Source organism: Melospiza melodia, chromosome Z (assembly GCF_035770615.1).
Source record: "Melospiza melodia melodia isolate bMelMel2 chromosome Z, bMelMel2.pri, whole genome shotgun sequence".
Taxonomy (NCBI): Eukaryota; Metazoa; Chordata; class Aves; order Passeriformes; family Passerellidae; genus Melospiza; species Melospiza melodia.
This window is the reverse complement of record NC_086226.1, coordinates 41,856,565-41,878,425: the sequence shown is the minus strand read 5'-3', so window position 1 is coordinate 41,878,425 and position 21,861 is coordinate 41,856,565. Positions and strand designations below refer to the sequence as shown.

Here is a 21,861-nt window from a genome sequence, read left to right as displayed (position 1 = left end):
GAAGGAAGATCTCAGAGTTTGTTTCAGTCACAATGTTTTCCCTTTTGATGGCAGAAGCTTAATTTTAACTCCCTGTTTTCTTGCTTACTAGTAGATATTCTTCTGGTGAAGAATGCATGCATCTTGTAGCATGACCTGTCAATGGTGAGCAGAATGCACCCTGTCTTGAAAAACAGTGGCTGTTCTTCAATGGTACATTGAAGTTTGCTGTTTCCCAGTTAAATTTTAAAAATACAGTGTGAAGCTATCAGAATACATCGTTCACAGAGCAATGTTTCATTTTGGCAACTTCAGCACATCATGCACAACCTATGTTCTCCACGCTGTTTCTCCTCAACCTAGTGAGAAATCACTTGAACGTTAAACGAAACTTTAACCTTAAGGCACTCTTTTATCAGTCCTTTTGTGATTCCCAGACTACTGGGGATGCAAAGTGACAGAAATTGTTCTCCTTAGAAATAATGTAATGGGCATTAGCAGAGATAATGTCCCTGCATGCAGAGTTTGGAATTTCCTCAGTGAGAGTGTAAGAATGCCCACAGAGTTTTGCTGGCTCTCCCTCAGAGTACATGCTGTAATGAAACTGTGGGATAGCTGGGACAAACTGTGAGTATTTAGCATCAGAAAATTTCCTACACCTCTGTTGTTTACCTGACCTTTTTGATACATCAGGACAACAACTGAAGAATTCTTGTTTATCCCATAAATTAGCAACTATTTTGAAGTTTTCCAGCCAGTAGAAATTTAAAAATCTTCCAGATATCTGCTCCAAATGGATAATATTGAAATGTTATATGAATAATATGTTGGTCTTTGCACCCTGAAGAAGTAGTAGAGAAATATTATTTGTCATTTGGGACATACACAGGTGAAGTGCAGTAAGCACCACTTTAAAAGACCTAGACCCTTTAAAAAACAAGGCAGTTTTTACTGAGATTGCTCATGTTCCTTTCCTTCTTGGGGAAGGAATTCTGTGGGGCCTGATTTCTGTGGTACCCAAGTAGCTGAAATTGTCCTAGTGTCTGAACAGTTTTAATGTGTGTTATCTGAGACAGGTGTAGGATAATGACAGAATGTGCTGTAGGAAATTTGAAAGCAAGGTACAGATCTCTGATAAACAATAGCTGTTCAGTGACAAACACAGCAATTTTAATCCCTGACATCTATTTCTTTCATAGTGTTTATGAAACTTTATCAATAATTTCTGCTTTTGTATTTTGAGACCCAGGTCAGGCAATTGTAAAGGTGGCTTTTCATAAACAAACATAAAAAGCACCAACGAACAGTTGGATGACAGTGGATCAGAAGAAGGAAAAAGTCCTCGCAAACTGCTTCTTCACTTGACTGTTGATTTTGTTAAGTGCATACATGCATTTAGATAGATATAAGCTCCATGAAATTTGAATTAGTCCACTGGGAGTAACACAGTAGTCCACAGCAAGTAACACAGGCACGGACCACCTCCTCATGTTTCATTGGGCTAACTCATTAAATTTTCGGAGATTTGCTAAACTTAATGTCAAACTTTTGTAATCACAATAGGGGTAAAATTAAGTTTCTGAAGTGGTACACTTCAGATTTCACTTAAGATTTGCTGCAGTCACTTATTTCTCAACATGTTGCTGATTACAGTCCTCTAATTCTGAGAGGGTTTTTGGTCTTGCATGGCCTATGAACTCTGTTTCCACAGGCATTTGCTACAGTCAAAGACAAAAATACCCTTATCAAAATGGTAATAAACAGGATGATTTTTGAAGTTTTCTGGTTTTTTCTAGGCTTCAATATATGGAGAGAATGAGGATTTTTTTTTAGATTTGAATGTTTATTAAACACATACATGACTAAGGTATATACATTAAACCAAATTCATGTACAAACTAAGCTTTCTTGCATGTGGTTAAGAGAGAGTTGTGAAAAGGTTAATGTTTATATAGAAGGTATTTCCAATTGCAAAAGGTAAAGAGAAATAAAAATTTGATATTTAGTTACATCAATAAATTTATTCTCTTACAAATAATAAAATTTTCATGAGTACTGTGATGTTAGTGGGAAAAAACCCCATTTATTTCAAGGAATTATTGAACCATTCCCATTATTCATAGTTTGACACTGGCATTATGCAGCATATTCCATTAATTGTTCGTAGGAAAAGAATTTGGACCCATACCTTTTAGATTTTTACAGCACTTGAATAGTTTGTGGAATAGCTTTGAGAAGAATCAATGTTTTTTACAAACTCTATCTATTTACCTATATAATAGCTTTTTATAATATCCAAGCATCTGTACAAAGAGCAACCCAGAAAGGACGTATTTGAGTTAATTTCAACTTTGCTTTTTGCATGGCTTTTCAGAAAAACACACTTAAAAAAAATCAATTCAGAAATTTCATTACATTTTCCTCAAAATTCAGGACTAAGAAGTCTCAAAGAAGATAAGAATATTATGTTGCACTGAAGACAGCATTTGAATGTCTCCTAGCAGAAAGTTTTGAGTTTGTCACAGAATGGAAACTCCACAACCTCTCTGGGCAATCTGTGCCAGTGCTTGGCTACTCTCACCATTTATGCTTTAAAAGAATTAAACTTCAAAAAGCCTTTTAAAATTCTTAAGCATCCACTTCTGAGCACTGCCCAAACTGGTGGGCTAGAAGCACCTTTGATCTAATAGTTATATAATATGCTTTCTTATGGTTTACTGCAGAGGCTTTCTTTGCAGCATAAAGAGAAGGCAAGTTCTTCACCAAGACAAGAGATCTCCTCGACAGAGTCTTCAATTAAAACACTACAGAACGGTGGAATGCATCCTCCACTTCTCATCCATCAAGCTGTCCCCTAACCTTGAATGTCTCTGTGATTTACAACGTTAGTCTTCCCTCTCTTACATCTGATTTGCAGACCCAATGCTTTGCTGTTTATCTTGAGCTTTTGTTCTTTTCAAGCTATAAGCTTATCAGGAATCATTTTTTAGAGAAGCTTTTTGGAACAATACCAAGCAGTGTTTGAGACTGCAATACCCAGATACTGGGGAAAACAAACTTTCTGGATTAATTAACTGCAACTTCCATGCATAAATTGTACATATATATATATATATATATATATATGGAATATGGAGTTATACTATATGTGATAACTATGAAGTACAATTTCAGCAGTCAACATTAATAAAAGAGATAAAAATTTTTTAGCCTCCTAGAATATTTTTTTCATTGACTGTTGTGCTGCAACAAAACTCTCAGATGCAGGAATATAACTTTAGTGTAATTCTTTAGGAAACTGGAGCCTTAATCACACAAATGATAGTTTTATTCTATGTATGATTGTATCATACATTCTATGTATGATAATTTATGAATGTATGAATGAATCATACATCCTATGTATGATAGCTTATGAATGTATGTATCATACATTCTATGTATGATAGTTTATTCTATGCAGCATGTTTGGCAGATCTCTAGAGTGACCTACATTTTAGTGTTCAGTAACCAATTTTTTCTCCTCAGGTATTCAGCACCAAACCTTCCTCTCTTGACAGTAAAAGACTGTCAGAGATCAACAACATTTCATTTTTTGTCTCTGTAAAAAATCCACCAAAATTCTGTTTTCCATTACTCTAATCACTACTTGAGGTTTTATGGTAACCAGATGCAGCATTCTGTGGTGGATAGCAGCTACATTTAAACAATGGTCTTGTTGCACATTGGGTTAATGTATTGTGATTTGATGGTGCCTGACACTTGGAAACACAAAACCCAATTGAAGAGCAACTATACTGAGTTGGTAGCTTCTTAACTCATTTAATCTGCTTCTTCTGCATATTCCAGGTGATAATTTAGGGCTTTATATGATAGGATGTGGTGATTTTTTTTTATTCCTTTGAGTATTTTAACTCATTGAAAATAATAGAAAATAATAGTGATTATGTATAGGCTTAGTTTTATGCAGACTGTAAATGAAAGGCAAAAGAAGAGGAGTTGTATGATATTGCTTTGAATACTTCTGCTGGTTATAGTGCTAGTTGGAAGACTACAGTATCTTCATTTCAGTTTATCTATGGCTGACTTTACTTATATATTACCATAGGTCTTGTTTGAATCAAAGACCCTTTCCTAAGAGTTACAAGAGAGGCACAAGAATGATCCATTTAATTCTTGAATTTTGCACTATTTTTGAAGGTCTGGCACATTTTCAGTAGACTAGGATATTGTGGCTGTTTAAACTTAGGGGGCATCGGTGTTGTTTGTACTCTAATTAGAAGTGCCACATAAGTAACATCTTGTGACTTCTTTGAAATGTTTCACAGTATGTCAGATTTCATTATGTGGAAGTTTAAAAAAATCAGGCTAATGTTTCTAAATGCTATTTTGTTGGCATAATAAACATGCAGGTACTTATATATTGCAATAAATTATTTTTATTTTACTTTAGAATTAGTTGTTCTTTCAGTATTTGAAGTCTAATATGATGTTAGAGGTAAGTAAATGTTGAAAATTTCGTCAAATATTTTTAAAGTTGAATTAAGTGCTACTAAGTTTAAACTCTTTTTGTATTTGCTTCTGCAAGTGTTAAAGCAAGTAAACTTGCCGACTGAAATGTTAATGAAAGCAGAAAATATTAAGTAAATATTAGAGACTACTGGCAAGAAGTAAATCTTGATTGTAAAACTCAAATAACCTTCACAGAAACTTGACCCTCAGAGCTTCCTGTCAAAGGAAATGGAAAGTGTTTGTGAAGGTTCCTCCATGCTCTTTGACTTGAGTTTTAAGTATCATCTATAGGAAAACATTTGTAAAAAATGTCAAACAATAGAAGACACCTCAACATCAACAAATTGTAAATAAATAAGCCACCATTGTCATTGTTACTTTAAAGATGTAATTGTGTACCTCTTGCCTCGTTCATTCTTAGTCCTCCTTTAAATTATATTTGCCTTATGTTCTTTTTCCTCCTTTGTGACATAATTTGTGGTTTAATTGTATGATAATAAAGCTCTCCAGGAGCTCATGTGGAGGACATGGAGTCTTTTCATTGTTGGTGTTAGATTCATGTGCATATTTCTCTAATGAGACAGATCCCACTGATGATGCCCATGGGAACTGCATGAGTTTTAACAAGGTCATGTGCAAGGTGCTGCCCGTGGGTCAGAGCAGGCCTGGTACCAGCACAGGCTGGGCACGAACAGATCCCAGCAGCCCTGCCCAGAAGGAATTGGGGGTGCTGGTGGCTGAGAGGCTGGACATGCCCCAGCCATGGGCACTGCCAGCCCAGAGAGCCACACGTGTCCTGGGCTGCATCCAGAGCAGGGTGGGCAGCAGGGCAGGGAGGGGATTCTGCCCCTCTGCTCTGCTCTGCTGAGACCCCACCTGCAGGGCTGCGTCCGCTCTGGGGGCACAGCACAGCAAGGACAGGGACCTGCTGGAGGGAGTCCAGAGGAGGCCACGGAGATGGTTAGTGGGATTAGAGCCTTTCCTATAAGGAAAGGCTGAGATAATTGTGTTTGTTCAGCCTGGAGAAGAGAAGGCTTTGGTGGGACCTAATTGCAGCGCTTCAGTACCTGAATTGAGCCTTCAAGAAAGAGGGTAGGAATGTTTTAAAAGTGTATGTAGTGACTGCACAAGGGAGGATGCTTTCCAACTGAGAGAAGTTTTAGACTAGATATGGTTAAAAAATTCCTCGCTGTGAGAGTGGCAAGGCACTAGTTACACAGAGAAGCTGCCAATGCTCCACTCCTGTATAAGGCCAGGCTGGATGAGGCTCTGAGCATCCTGGTCTAGCAAGGAGTGTCCCTGCCCATGGCAGGGGGGATGGAATTGATGATCTTTAGTATGCCTCCAACCCAAGCCATTCTATGATGCTGTAGTCCTGCACCATGGTAGGTAAGATCAGATATACTGCTTTTGCAGTACACACCTCAACAGTCTTATATTTGAGTAAGATCTTCATTTGCATATAGTAATATATTTGTTATAACATTCACAAATTGCAAATACTAGAGCTTTTAGTTGCAGAAGGTCTGATTTATTGCAGAAAAGAGCTAAGTTTTTATTATAAGTTCATCAAGAATGGCTTCTGCAGAACAGTATCTAATTTGTACAACTTTCATTGAGAAGAAAATTACATGTGATGAAAATTTATCCTTGTAGTGTTTTTTGGTGTACCACAACTGTATCAAAGAAAGTACCAATGACTCTGGAATGAGAAAGAACATGATGTTTACTTAATTCTCAGCCTTCTCTAGCAGTTCTATTTATTAACCAAATGAAAAACGGTAATCTTACTTGACTCCATATTTAAGCTCTCAAAGTACTTTCCATGATGCTTCCCATTGTGAAATTAAAAAAAGGTCATGTTTTGTTTTTCTGTTCATATTAAGGAGTAATGTTCTTAGGAGGTTGGTATCTTTCCACTGTCCAGCTCTTTACTTGAAATGACCATGCTTAACAAAATTAATATTAAAGCTAGTTCTGTTTCTAAGCATGTAAGTCAAGATCTTTGAAATGTTTAATGGTTTGGTGTTGTCAATATTTTAACATTCAGCACTTTCTTAATACTGGTCCTCTTTGTGATGTTTCATAATTTATATTCAATGCATGGTGGTTTTCTTTGAATACTGTTTGATTGATAAAGATTTTACAAATGGGCAAAAAGCCTGTCATTATATATAGTCATATCAACAAAAGCAGGTTACATTTAGTGAGAACTGGAGAAACATACACATTATATTATATCATAGCTTTCAAAGGCTGCTTGTCATAGGCTGAGGAGGAATAAATACATTGATGAACTGGGAAAGCTGAGACAGAAATATGCCAGTGTGCTACTAAGCCAGTTTGCAAATATGGTCCATACTTCTAATTTTCATAATAGTATTATTAGCCAGTCTCCTGATTATCTACTGGCATTATTTTAAGGTGCATTGCGCTGTTTATAAATTCATGTTAATCAATACTCTTTAGAAGAAGTTTGAGTTGGGCAAGGGTAATAATGTAATTTCTGATTTTCAAGAGTATAAAATCTTACTGCTTAGTCTACAGGCATTCTTTGGATGGCATCTGGCAGACCACAGTGCTACACCTAGGTCGAGACTTTTTTTCCAAAAGGGTGAATGTTTCTTGTACTTTGGGACCCGAATTCTTCATGACAATACATAAGACTAGCAGAGTTTAAAAGATATGAAATGTAAAAGTGCCTTGATATGAAATATACTATGAAAAAGATAGGTATTAGTCATGAAAAGATCATAATGTCAAAACTGAGTGTATTAATATGTATTAATTTTTTTCTCAGTGTCATCTCAGATATCTGTCAGTTTCTTTTAGTGACCTGTCTAATAAGTTGCTCATCTCTTCCATAAAAAAGGTCAAACCTTTAGCATAAGCTCAATAAAGTATAAACAGCTATAATGCATGTAATTAAAATCCTGTTACCCAAGACCTGACTGTCTGCTAATGAACACAGCTGTTTTGTCCTAATTAGCTGTTGACACAACAACATTTTGAGTACAGTTAGAAAAAATACACCATATACCTTGAGTACCATTGATGTCTAAGCTGTGTGGGTAATCCTTTGCAGGTAATATCACAATAGATATTTTAATATAGCTTGTGCCTGGTTATAGATAAACTTCCTGGTTTATGGTTGAATTAGATTTAGATATTATCCTGGTTATTTTTAATAGAATAGCAAGTAGTGTGATATACAGACTTCAATACATTTAACTTAACAGCATTTTCTAATTTTTATCTGTTTTTTTTCTGTTTTTTATCTATTTTTATCTGCCTGCTTATTCTTCCTTAGACCACTTATTTCACATCCACAAACTGCAGCTTTGCTGCAAGGAATATACTAAATTGTTTTTATTTCAATAGATTTTTTCTTTAATTCTGCAAACAACATTGCAATCCCATTCAGCAATTAATCTTGTAGTGTGGCATTAATTTTTGTTTAAAAAAGTACCTATGAAAGATAAGCTCTATATCTTAAAACTGAATAGAATTAGGAAAAAAGTATGTTCATTATGCCAGCAAAAGTTTAAACTGGGAACTGGGTTCATTAATCTTCTGGGATTAATGATTTTTAAAATAGAGAAAAAATAAGAAAGTGTCATGATCTACATTTAGCTCTAATTTTTTCCTGAAGTTTTTTGATCCTTTTTGCTAGTTTTCACAAGGCAGAGTAGTCTTCAAAATTCCATAACAAGAAATATCAAATCTGCCAATATTAAAAAGGGTAAGACTGAAATCTCAGTGGATATGTGCATAATGTGGCATCTCTAAATGTCCTGAAGTGAGAGCAGAGCCCCATCACAGTGCTGTAGCACTGGTCAGCTGCGATGAAGATACGCAGTAGTTACATCCAAGGCTAGTGGGGCTTTTTAAGGTGCTGCAAAACAACCAAAATTAAATCTCCTCTCTTATACAGACCACACGTTGAGGTATCTGGATGTATGAGTCATTATAGTGCCCCCTCTTCCCTTAACCCACTCAAGTGGGAGAGTGCTATTGTCTCCATTTTGGAGATACAAAGCAGATGAACACTGCTGGTCAGGTGTCACAGAGAAATTTGTGGACAGGGTAAACTGTACCACACTTCTGCAATTGGATGACAGCCTTCAAGTCTGTTATCAAGTCTCTGGCAGCTCCCCACCCAACACCAGCTGCCCCTTCTCCTTGTGCAGAAATACTGCTCAAAGCAATGTCACACCTCTCTTGGCGTTTCAGATTCTCCATGGCTGGAGTACCCTACCCACTAACCTGCAAAGGTCAATTTAAGGACTGCTAACATTACAATCTGAGTTAGTGGAGAGAAATGTTCCCTGGATACCATAAAAATGGCCATTTGGCAAGCAATGAGCAGCAGAGAGACAGCTGCCATTGAGGCTGGGGGAACACGGTATCAAAAGGCATCTAGAAACATCAGAGCTTAATGCAGTTTGCACACAGGAGACCTCTTTATGAAACAGGATGTGTTGGAAGCCCAGTTGTGGCTTTTTTCTAAATTTTTTCAAGATACAATTGTCAAAAATATTGTAGTCCAGAAAACATGCTTGAGGCTTTTTCTCATGAAAAATATTTCATGGCTGTTTCCAAGTCTTACCCTTTGGGTCTTTTTCTTTGAATTCAACTTTATTCTGTAGAGTGCAGAAAAGTTGGAACAAAAATTAGATTTTTAATAGGAGAAACTATTTTAAATATGCTTATTAACTTTAATTACATGTGTTTCTGTCTGTTAAGCTTTTGAATTCTGTAGCACTTTGAAAGCCATTAGCGATCATTTTTTCTGGTTTTGTTTCTCCTCTCCAGTTTCTAAATAGGGTATGTTTAGGGGGAAAAAAGATCACTTTCACAAAACAAACAGTTGGGTTATTTTCATCATTATTGAGCTAACATTGTACTTGCAATTGTGTCATTCCCACTACTTTACAATGCCCTACTAATTACTCTTAATATACAGCTTTTATCTTTTGTGTTGATATATTGATTATTTTTTCACAGCTCTGTAGTTTTCTGCCAGTATTGCCAGCTGCTCCTTTAAACTTTTACCATGCAAGGAGCTCATATTTTCTGAGAAATGTCAAGAAATGCAATTAACCTTGTTTTGACCTTTTCTCTGCTTTAAGTATATTGCTTTGGATTCTGTGTACAAAGAAAGGTTGTCTTCCATGTTGTATGCACAAATTGAAATACTGAGAATAAACCTTAACACAAATTGGCTGTATGTCAGGTTAAGCATTAATATAGGTGTGTATGTGTGCAATAAGCAACATAGATAAATATGTATATGTATGTACTTCTATGCATGTGTATTTAATATAATGAATCTAAGTGTGATGTACCTCAAATACTTAAAACCTGCAAATATATTAATAATGCACATTGCTAGAGGTAAGCATGCTTTGGAAATTTCTCCAGAAATGCTCCGTGTCAGTTACAGTGCAAACCCTTTTTTCCTCAAACACATGTCCTAAACACAAAAAGTAGATCATGAGTAAGAGTTACAAAAGATAAGGGTATTCATAGAGTACAGTGGTTCAGCTGAAACCCACTTTCCTGGTAGGAGTGGGAATTGGGTGGCAGGGACCCGAACGTTTTCTCCCTTCGGTTGTAACTCAGGGCCAGCCTTTGCAGTGCAGCTGCCCGGCCTCGCACGAGAGAAACTGCTGTGTGAGACAACACTGAGAGAGGTGACAGCCTGTCCCCCTCACTTGGGAACTCCTCTGAAGCTCCTTGCCTTCCATCTCCACTGTGTCTTCACTGCCTGTGTCTGGCCACATGCCCCTGTGACTCCAGCCCCGACATGCCAATCTGCCTTCATCCCAGACTTGTCTAATCTCTGTGGACTTGTCTGCCACTGGGCTGTGTCTGATCTTGTTTACTGTCTTCAGATCTGATCCTGTCATTCACTTGCTGACTCAGCTTTGACCTTGGACCTCCCTTGTAGCTCTGAACTTGTCTGAGGATTTGGATTCTTAGCTGAGCCTTGTTACTGACACTAGACCTGTCCTGCTCACCTTGTTGGGGTGCTGTGAGCCTTTGCTCCTTGTCTCTGCTCTTGCCTGCCTTACTGTCATGTTTAACTCCCTGTTCCCCTTGCTGAGCAGCCTGTTTCTGCTACTCCCTGACATTAGTCATAATAACCAGACCTAATCACAGACATAATTTACCTTAATTTGAATTTGTGGGTGCTCAACTCGATGATCAGATTCCTAGAAGCACTTCAGATTGAGCATTCAAACACAGATAATCATGTTTAGGCTAAGTTCTATCCCTTATTATATCTGAAGGACTTGAAAGAATATTAAGTAAATTTTCAGACAATATTAATTTTGGAGAAGCTGTTGACTCCCTTGAAGGCAGAGAGGGCCTGCAGAGAGATCAAAACAAATTAGAGAGATGGACAATCACCAACCATGTAAAGTTTAACAAGGGCAAGTAACAGATTCTGCCCTGGGATGGGGCAACCCTGGGTGTATGGACAGAATGGGGAATGAAAGGGTGGAGAGCAGCACTCTGGAAAGAGAACCGGGGGTCCTGGCTGATGGCAAGTTGACCATGGTCAGCAGTGCCCTGGCATCCAGGAGGGCCACCCGTGTCCTGGGGACATCAGGGACAGCATGGCCAGCCGGGCAAGGGAGGGGATTGTCCTGCTCTGCTCTGACCTGGGACAGCCTCACCTCGAGTGCTGGGGGCAGCTCTGGGTGCCACAGTGTAAGAGAGATATAAAGCTACTGGAGAGCATCCAAAGGAGGGCAGGGTCTGGAGGGGAAGCCTTAGGAGGAGCAGCTGAGGTCACTTGTTCTGTTCAGCCTGGAAAAGAGGAGATTGAGGGGAGACCTCATTGCAGTTACACCTTCCTTGTGAATGAAAGGGCAGGGGCAGGCACTGATCTTTTTACTCTCAAGACCAGTGACAGGACTTGAGGAAACGCCACAAAGCTGAGTTAGTAGGTTTAGGCTGGATATCAGAAAAACTTGTTCCACCCAGAGAGTGGTTATTCATTGGAACAGGTTCCCCAGGGAAGTTGCCACAGCACCATCCCTTCTGAATTCAAGGAAGCATTTGGACAATGCTCTTGGGTATCTTATGTTATTTTTGGGGGTCTCCTGTGCAGGGCCAGGAGCTGGAGTCAATGATCCTGACACGTTCCTTCCAACACGGAATATTTCATGACTCTATGTACATGAACTTTTCTAGTCAATTCATGGCAGAGCATAAATGAGGTAATTAGAGGCAGAAATTATTTGATTTATACTGATATTTCAAGTACAAAAGATGGAGGTGAATATAATTTTACCTATCAGCGACTTCATCCCCAGAATTCTCCAGTTTCAGAGATCTGCATTTTCTTAGAGTGGTTGACTCCGCTGATTCAGACGATGAGCTCTTGAATGTGTATTCATTCAGCATGTCTGCCAACATATTCAATTCCAGTCAGAAGCTCCTCCATCTTAGAGCCAAAAAACTTCAAATAGAAGCATAGAGGTGCTATTTTCAGTGTCCTGAGAAAAAAAAATATTTTTTTTTAACTGTGTTATTTTCTGCTTACTTCTCCTCTGACATCATCCTATTTCCGGATTTGTTACTGGAACAAAACAGCCATTTGGATGATTGTCTCTGTGGGCTTTCTGGAAGAAATGTTTGACTTGGAAGGCTATGAAAATGAAATTAGTAGTGAGTACATTACATGTAGAGAATACATGTGATGATAAGTAGACAGAGCTGTAATAACTAAGGCAGCCGGGAAAATACTTTGTATGGTGTTGCTCCTAGCAACAAAATTCATAATTCATAATAGTTTTTAGAAAAATATCATTAGATGAAGAAAGCTGAATTTTCTCTTCCTGTCATCTCCTTTATGTACTACTATATTTTATGTGTGTGATCTCAGCCAAAAATGAAATTAGCTCAATAATTTGTAAGTTGATAAGTAGGAGATATGATCAACTGCAGCTGCACATCTCTGCAAAAACAGTGATTAATCTAAATAGAATCTTTGACTTGTTTATGAAACAACACCACAAGTCAGAAATCTTTCAGGAGAATATTTTCTATGTGGTGCTTTTGCTCCAAATATTTATTATTTTACATTACCATTTTGATGTTCTTTTTAAAAGTAGAGATCTATGTAAAATTCAAATGCTCTAATACAAGGTCATCAGTTTTGTTTATAAAAGCTGTGACACCCCAGATTTAAAACAAATTTGATTTCAGATGAGCTTTTTATACAAGTTTTACCATTTTGGGAACTAGGCATTCTTTATATCAACAAATAATTTAAGAGAAAGAAAACTAATTGAAAACCGGCAAAACACAGTTATAAAAATTGTTCAAGGCAAATGTTGAATAAATTATATTGACCAGAAGTAGAATAATTATAGTAGAATAATTATAGTACACATACTGTGAGCATTATGATAAAATTAATCATCTAACATTGGAAAAGATTTACTGAGCATTTTTAGATTTATTCTGCAAACTATTTCACCAGGCATGATTTTATAATATAGATATGACAAAACATCATTAAAGAGAGGAAGACTGAAAAATAAACTTCCTTCAGAAATCCAGTGTGAAGAACCTAGTCAAGTAGGGGAGTTGTTACTTGCGTGAATATTTACTTAGACATCCCCCACCCTCGCCTCATATGAAAAACTGATCACTGGAAGAAACACAATGCTTCAGATCTATCTTTCAAAGATGACATGATAACTGTAGGCTTGTGAATGTGGGAGCGGCGCCATGACCACTTCCCTGGGGAAGGGGATATATATATGTGTGTGTGTGTACATATATATATGCACACATATATGTTCATATAACTCTAGGATACAGGGGAAAATGGTCAGATTTCAGGCTTGCTTCTCCAGCTCTTACAGCAAGCAGAGGATTCAAAAATGTTTTGGATTTATGTTGGATATTCAGATAGGATTTTAGATAAAGATTTTTCTAAGTCTCCTTATTTTTTGAATCAGAAGTAGCTTTATGGATGGACTCTACAGACATTCCTAACTTCATTCTATTTTTGGAATGTTTTATAGAATTATATTTGAAATGAGGCTGTCTCTTGGAACACATTATTTGCACACAACTACAAGTACCCCTAAGCAGATTTTCAGCTCAGCTCTACTCCTGCCAAAATGCAAAATCTCTGCTAGTTTAAAAAACATAAAAATTTGACTCCTGATCCTAAAGCATAAAGCAGTCCAAGGGTTGATGTCCATTACACCATTCATAGTCTGCTCTTGACACCCATCCCAGAAGGGCAAGAGTGACACAGGTTCTTGTTAGTAGATCCCTTTGGATACAGTGGAGTCAAATGACACTGAATAATGAGGAGAGGAGAGGAGAGGAGAGGAGAGGAGAGGAGAGGAGAGGAGAGGAGAGGAGAGGAGAGGAGAGGAGAGGAGAGGAGAGGAGAGGAGAGGAGAGGAGAGGAGAGGAGAGGAGAGGAGAGGAGAGGAGAGGAGAGGAGAGGAGAGGAGAGGAGAGGAGAGGAGAGGAGAGGAGAGGAGAGGAGAGGAGAGGAGAGGAGAGGAGAGGAGAGGAGAGGAGAGGAGAGGAGAGGGAGTCTATAAAGGACTAAATCATCAAATAATTAGCTTTCAGGTACAGATTATTCTTTCTAAATGAAAATACTTCCTGAAATATGGTCCAGAAAAACGCCTATCATATATATATATTTTAAATGTTCAAATTCTGTCAAGATAGCTCTAAAGATATAATAGAATAGAATCTGCTACAGGTTTTGAAGTGCTTAATAATCAGAGTGCTAAACAATTAAGGAGACTCCTGGAGTTCCTGGGCTGATTAACAGTTCCAGGAATATCAGATTCTTTTCATTAACTTAATTCAGACTGAGCAATGCCTGTGCAAAGCACACTTGATGTATTTAATTGTGTTTATTTTCTTCCACTTCTTACCAAAAACTCTGTTGAGGTCCACAGTGAATCATCCATTTGCACTGTGGTGCATTTTATATAGATCTGTTTCATAACTCCTATTATTGTTTTGTCTTTGGAACTGAAGTTTCTTATGGCTTCGTTCTAGTCTCTAATTTGATTATACATACCTTCAAAGAATGGAGCAGTATACGTAATGGAAAAAAACCCCAAGCCCCCAAATCTTCTGTGGAATTTTCTTTAATTACAGGATTTTTATTCTTTTTCTCTTAGGAATTCATTAGGACAAATACTTGTTGCACTTTCTTATTTGAAGAAAAGAAATCAGAAAGGAAATTATGAATACACAATGCTATTCAAATATAGACCATTAAACTTGTTACCTACCTACTTTCTATCTGAAACTAACATATTAACTAATGTTTCAGCTGTGTGATATGTTCCAGCTTCATACTACAAACAAGGATTCCAATCTCTTCAGAGGCTCATGGATACCACAGGGAAGTTTAAGTCAAGTTGTGATTTACATAGCTTTTTATTATACATATGCAAGAATCAACACTCTGAGGCGCCATACACATCATTGAGATAATTGCAGGAAAAATGTGCATTCATAATTGAAACATCAGGTTATATATATGATTTTTTTTGCAGATTTTAAATTATAATATATGTTATTCAGTGTATTTTTCATTAAAAAGGTAGTCCTGGCATAATTTCATTGTAACTTCATGCCACTTATCTAGTCTCAGAGAATATATCTCAGTGGATGCAGGTGCAAATACTAAGCTATGAAAATACGAGGTCATTACAGGGTGTCTGGTACTTCATCACTTCTGGTACTCAGCCTCTCCTTAGTTCTGTCAGGAGTTTAGAAGCCAAAGAGGTCCCCTTTGAATCCCATGACCCAACAGGAGGGTCTCCATGACCCTCTTGCATCCTTACCCTTTTCCATTTCCAGACTCTGTGTAAATTATTCTAAATTGATTCTCATACACTTTACCTTTGCATGTTCCCTCCATGCTGTAAGAGTGAACCTTACCATCAAGATGTGTTATGCTTTCTCAAATTTATATTAACTCTGCTTCTGTAATAGCTTTGATAGTGATCCTTTAAGTGACCTAAACTGCTCAGTCATGACAGCAGTGAGATCGTATTATTCCTTATGTGTAAAGACAAAAAATCTTGAATAAACAAGACACCAAAGAACAAGACAGGAAACAGGCTCAAGACAATTTTCTGTTCAAGGGCAATACAGCAGATCAGCAGAAGACCCTAAACTAGGATTTAGGAGACAGGTATTTAATATTCCTTGTCTAGAAAGTAACACATTCCTGAAAATTTGATTTTGAGATTTAGACAGCAAACAGATTTAGACAAAACAAACCAAATGCTATGGGAATAAGGACCAAAAAGATTACGATATTAATAGTCCTCTTGTTGGTAGAGTACTTAGCTGATCAGGTTGCTGCTGCCTTCATTATGTTAGGATTTATTTAGTGATTCTTCACCTTTCATTTTAGAAGAGATTTTAGAAGAGGTAGAGGATCTTTTGATCAGTGGTGGGTAGGCTTAACCTGTCATGGTTTTTTGTTTGTTTTATGAGGACACAAGAAAATGCAGTCTGATAGATGCTTATTACAGGTATGAATTGCTACTGTATAGACTATTTTAAAAGTGATGGACTATTTAAAAAGTGATTTTCATTTGACAAAGAAGTATCAGATTTTTCCCTTTCATTGCAGTCCTCTTTATATTTGTGTAATATTTTCAATTGGCTGTAGCTAAACATAATGATATACAATCTTTAGGTTCAAATTCAGACAATAGCTCATGCATAACTAAAGAAAACAGAATTATTTTTTCTTATCTTTGAGAAAATCTGTAGACATTTTTTTCCATCTCTGTCACCTGAAGTCATACTGAATTTGTTCAGTATGTTCAGCTGCCGTTTCCCTGCTGTTAGTTATTTGGAAGAAAGTGGTGTCCAAATGTTTCTCTCAGGTCACTGTGCATGGATGTAGTCTGAAAGGTTTATCTGCTGCATACAATAGAATAATAAAGTGCTTTCGTGGCTGAGGTAAGCTGTTTACCATGGCAGCTCAGAGGATTCCTGTGGATCCCTGACCCCTTGTTGAAGATTAACCCCAAATGTTTCTATGTGCTTTACATCTATATTCTATTCATTTCCCATTACCCTGTTTTAAGTCAAGGAAATTACCTGTAGGATGGAAACAGTGATAAAGGTGGAACTTGTACAAAAGAAACATGCAGTTTGGTGTAAGATCCTGGTTCTGTGAAGAATCTAACTTCAGTTTTAAGGGAAATGCTATCAATCTTTTCTGGTTGCTATTTTAAGATGGTTCTATATAGAAATGTTACTGTATTTATTTCCTTGAAATGATATAAAGGAGTATCAAAGCTAATATGACACAGACAAACATTTAAGGGTCAGGTTAAAATAAATTTAAAAAATAATGATGGCTAACTATCTACAGTATTTTAACACAGACATTTATTTGCCATATACTTTTAAAACCAGTATGGGATAAATAACATTCAGAATCATAAGGTCTGAATTTTTCAATTGCTTTACAAAGTAATGCCACTTAGGTTTTGCTGTTCTTCAAACAGCTAGAAAGAACATCTTTGGTTTTGTTCTCTTGGAGAATGAATGCAATGTTTTTGTGGTTATATTCTAGGGTCATCCACTAGCAATAAGAAACGTGTATTTTGACAAATGTATTGTGTAAATATGACAGCTGTAAATGAAAAACTCTAGATGTGTCATAGTCTCTATAGAAAACTGATGGAGCAGCAGGTATCATAAGTTTAAATGACTGCATACAAAGATAACATTTTACATTTGATATGAAAGAGTACTCTTGAGAGCCAATTTCAGAAAGGTGTAAACCATCAGATCCAGGAAGAGGAAAAATGGAAGCAGTCTGTGTAGAAATCTCAAACTTGAGAGGTATTTTATTCATCTAAATCACTAGTATTCAAGCAATCAAGCTCAGGATCTGTTTGTTGGTGGCAAGAATAAGACTTCCTGCCAACCTGCAGTGGGGAGGTTTTAGGGTTAGAAATTTCTGCATTCCTACAGATACTCCTCATGTACAGAAAACAGATCAAGTAGACATTATGCAGTTTTACTTCAGTGATGCTTCATGGTCCCACAACAAGTTATCTGAGCTGGCACAATCAGTCCCACATATGGGCTGAAGGTTTGGCATTGTCATAACTCAGCCTGAGACAAGTGAGCCAGTCACTGGTCTAGGTGAAAGCCCACCACTCTTTGACATACTTTCCTTTGGTTTCTAGAGGTACTCTGAAGGCAGATGCACTCACCAGACCATTTAATCCTGAAGCCATACAAGGGATAAAGCTGATGCTAAGAATGTGACAGGATGAAGAGCAAATGGAAGAACCAATGTGTCTGGCAGAAGCACAGCGTTACATCAGTTTAACCTGACTATGGAACTGCACACATTTTACTTCTGTGGATCAAATGATTAAAACTTCTTGTTTTAATCTTTTGATCTATCCTCCTTATTGCTAGAAAATGCCTACAAACCTATCTCATAAATGTCCCTCTCTCTAATGCTGTAGATGAGGAGGAACTGCGTTAGTGGTTGTTTCTTTGTGGAATCTGAAGGTAAGGTTAAGAAAAAACATTGAGTTTGTCCATTATGCTTTTATCACGGTGGGTTTTTTTCCTTAGCATTTTAGTCCTATATGTTCAAAACATAAATGTGGTGGTGTTTCCTTCTTCCATAGTTGTTTTATGTGCTCAAGAACTCACAGGGAGCAGGTCTTTATCCTAATCAATTTATTTCAGTAAAATACAGTAGCATTGGCTTAAGATACATTACATACAGAAGTTTTCTATTAAATAGTCAACAGTAAATGGATGGAAATGACATTTTGTCACCATTCTTATTTGTATAGCACAAATAGCCTTTTCTTTTCTTGCCATATGAAAATGTTGGAATATTTTTTTCTTTTTGTATTTTGTATGTGACAAGTTTAGTATATTTACTAAAGCGCTATTTTGTAACACCAGGTGCAATTCTCTAATGCTAGGATTACTGAAAGGGACAGAAAAGTAATAGATGTTTCTTTTCTGTTTCTCTACTTGTGTTTCACACTTGACAGCACTCCATGCATAGTTCATTCAGATTTTCCCCTGGGTAGCCAATCAATAAGCCACTTTCTTTTACTGTTTGAGTCTTTTGCTCTACAACAGAGGAAAAGAAAAATATTTCAAAGCGTAGAAGCTCGCAAATATTGACAGGAAGACTCAAAGGCAGACGAACTATCAAAAATTACAACACTTAGTGGGCACACACTAGGCATGTCCAGAGTATGGGAGGGGGCAATAATGGTACCCACCCATTACCCTACCTTTCTCCTATAGGCATATTTTGTGGATTAATATATTTTGGGAAGATGAATTCAAATCCCGTACTTGTTAATAAAACTGGCTGAATATTTGCTGGTTTTTAATATGGAGTCCTACCTGTTCAGTTTCTCTCACACTTTCATTTTGGCAATACCACTGTGTTTGTCACATTACAGGCTTTGTCAATACAATTGCAAGTAAATGTATACAACCATAAAGGAGGAACTAGCTCCATGTTCTTTGTTCTAGAGTGGCTATAACAACTAGTGTGATAAAGTTATGATGTAGTTTTCAGTTTCTGATGTCACTACTTTAAATATAAGTTGACTAGAGAAATAAACATAATAACTTCCTACTGTCCAAAAAAAAAGGTTTCACAACTAATCTATTTTTCCTGTTTGTCCTAAAACAATCAATAAACATGTTTTTCTGATGTCTTCCTAAAACATGTGGGATACAAATTCACTATCACTTCAAGCAATCTGTTCTAGTCTGTTCACTCTTCTTGCAGTCAGTAATTTTTCCACTCAGGAAAGTGAATATTGCTTGTGGCTCTTCCTGCACCAGCACTGATCTTTACTCTCAGTCTTTGCGTGTGGAGCACAGGCGGTTTCTCACTGTTGCTGCAAAGTGTTCACTGCTCGCACTCTGGGAAGAGAATAAAGAGGAGGGATGCAGCGATCTCTGGATGATCATCGGGCCTGTTGCAACCTGTATAGAAACAACTAATTTCATATGTTCTCTCCTGTCCTCACCTCTCATAGAACACTGTCTTCTGCAACAAAGTGAATGCGTGAGCGTCACTGATTTAATTTTTCCCTTCTAGCAGGAAAAGGGCCCTGTTTCCCCGGAGGCTTCCAGCCGTGCCGGCGGCGGGGGCGGGGGCGTTTCTGTGCCTCCCCTGGGCCGGCTGGGGCCGCTGCCTGCGGCGGGGATCGCCCTCGCCGCGCCCCACGCCCCCGGTTATTGATGGTGGCGGCCGCCGCCCGCCCCGCGCCTCCCGCCCGCTCCCCCTCTCTCCCCGGCACTGCCGCAGAGGCTCCACCGCAACGCGAAGCCCACACAGCCGCTCCGGTCCGCCCCTCCTCTGGTCTGTCACGCTCGGCGGCTCCTCCGAGAGGCTCTGCTCGCTCCCTCCCGCAGCTTCACGCCGCCAGCAGGAGCAGCGGGAGCGGAGGGAGCAGCCCCGGCTCTCCGCCGCCGCCTGCCCCCCGGTAAGTGATGCTCCGGGCGCTCGGGCTGCCGCGACTCTGCTCGAGAGCAACTTTTCCTTTTTTTTTTTTTTTTTTTTTTTTTTTTTTTTTTTTTTTTTTTTTGCATGCTTGGCTTCAACTTTTTCACGGGACTTGGAGGGGTCTTGCTTGCCGGGGACGGGGTAGAGCTCTCTTGCTCCCTTCGGGGCAGGTCGGGCGCTAGACGGCAGCGCGGGGTTCCCTCTCATCTCCGCGGTGAGCGCCGTGAGCGGTCTGTGCTCGGCTGCTGCTCACTCCTGCTCTGCCCAGAGCTCGGTCTTTGCGCAGAGAAAGCAGGTTACACAGATCCGAGAAGCTCCGAGCGCCTAATCTTCGCTTTAGAATCTGGCTTCTTAAAGCTGAAACTTTTGCACGCTAGGGGAGCAAAAACCAGGGTTGTCGAGGTTCACAGACTCCAGATGTTTGAGGAATACAAGTTTGCAGATATCGTAAGGATGGTGAGGAAAACCGAAGGTGCAGAAAGGATGTCAATTCCAGTTCCTCAGGGGACCGACACTTTCCAAGATACGTTAAGGAGGGAACAATCGTCATTTCAGACCTTGCAACAGGAAAGGAAGGGGGGAGGGGGGACGGGATAAAACAAAGAGAATAACCAATTTAAGTGGTTTTGAGAACACTGTTGCTTTTGTCGCTATAGATTTCCTTCAAGAACTGTCACTCACATTGACTGTGTTCAGTAAACAGTTTAGCATTTGTGACCGGTAAAGTGCAGGGAGGGATTTCCTTCTCTGCAGCTTCAGGAAAGGAGTTCTCCAAAACATACTAAGTCCTGTTTTGCAAGGGGCTTTGGGAATTTAGGTCCCGAGACGATTCTGACACATGTGGGGAGGAGAGAACACAGAAGTCACAATGATGAAAAGTATAGCCCAAGTCTAGGGTTAGGAAGAGCCATGGGATGGTGAGTGAGACTCTTTGAGGCAACACGCATCTAATTTAAAGAAGATTCCAGGGTAGAAGAGCCCGAGGAATTAAAAGAGGCATAGGAGCAGGTCTGGCAGTCCTGAGAGGAGGCAGGACGCCCCAGGGGCTGGAGGGCTGGGTGATGTGGGTAATTGAATGTGTAGGATCTCTGATTAGGCTTAGGGGCCTAATCCTGCCAAACACTGTGGGTGCAGTGAGAGTAGGGGACGAGGGTGGGAGCTGAGTCATCCTGGCTGGGGTGGGCACGGCACATCTGTACAGAAGGGAGGGGGCTGAGGAGAGAAGAGAAAGATGAGGAAGAAGCATATAAAGATAGGTGGGGAGGAGGGAGGCTGTCTCATCGAAAGATGCTGAGATCACCCGGGCTCCTCTGTGATTGATAGTATCCTGCTCTCCTTTCCGTAAAGAGTTAGGACGCTGCTGAGTGTATCTCTGATGGAGAGGGGGATGGATTGCAGAGGTTAGTACAACACAAGGGAAACCTACTCAGACAAACGCACTTGGTACTGCTGGTACTTGGGCTGCATTGCACTGCAGTGCAGGGAGCTAACAGGAACTTCTGCCTTAGGAGAGAGAGGGAGCTGCTGAATTCATCTGTAAAGGTGGCACAAACTCAGCCAAAAATTACTGCTTCTCAGGGGAATTGCAGATAGAAGTGGAAGTGGAGCTGAAAGGAGATACTGGAAGGATTTTCCTGATGAATTCACAATAAGCCACAAAGGGTTTCAGGAAAAAAACTCCCAACATACAAGCCAAATGAAGGTCTCTGATTGGATTAATTGTAAATAGTATATTTCTATTGGAAGTTTTCCTCCAAGTTCTCAAAGTGAAAGGGTCCTGTTTTAACTGTGTTGCATATCCTCCCAAATAGAAGTTTTAC

General features: G+C 38.9%; 1 protein-coding gene across 2 annotated transcripts in view; it reads left to right on the top strand.

The window, feature by feature from the left end:
* The first annotated feature begins 19,846 nt into the window (after positions 1 to 19,846).
* SV2C (synaptic vesicle glycoprotein 2C) overlaps positions 19,847 to 21,861 on the top strand; it is a 109,806-nt gene continuing 107,791 nt past the window's right edge. The window contains exon 1 of one of the 2 annotated variants that reach the window (XM_063181259.1): positions 19,847 to 20,021. The gene's annotated coding sequence lies outside the window, so the exon portion shown is untranslated. Of the gene's footprint in view, positions 20,022 to 21,422; positions 21,442 to 21,861 lie in introns of those variants that run through there. The other variant, XM_063181260.1, reaches the window with a different exon arrangement.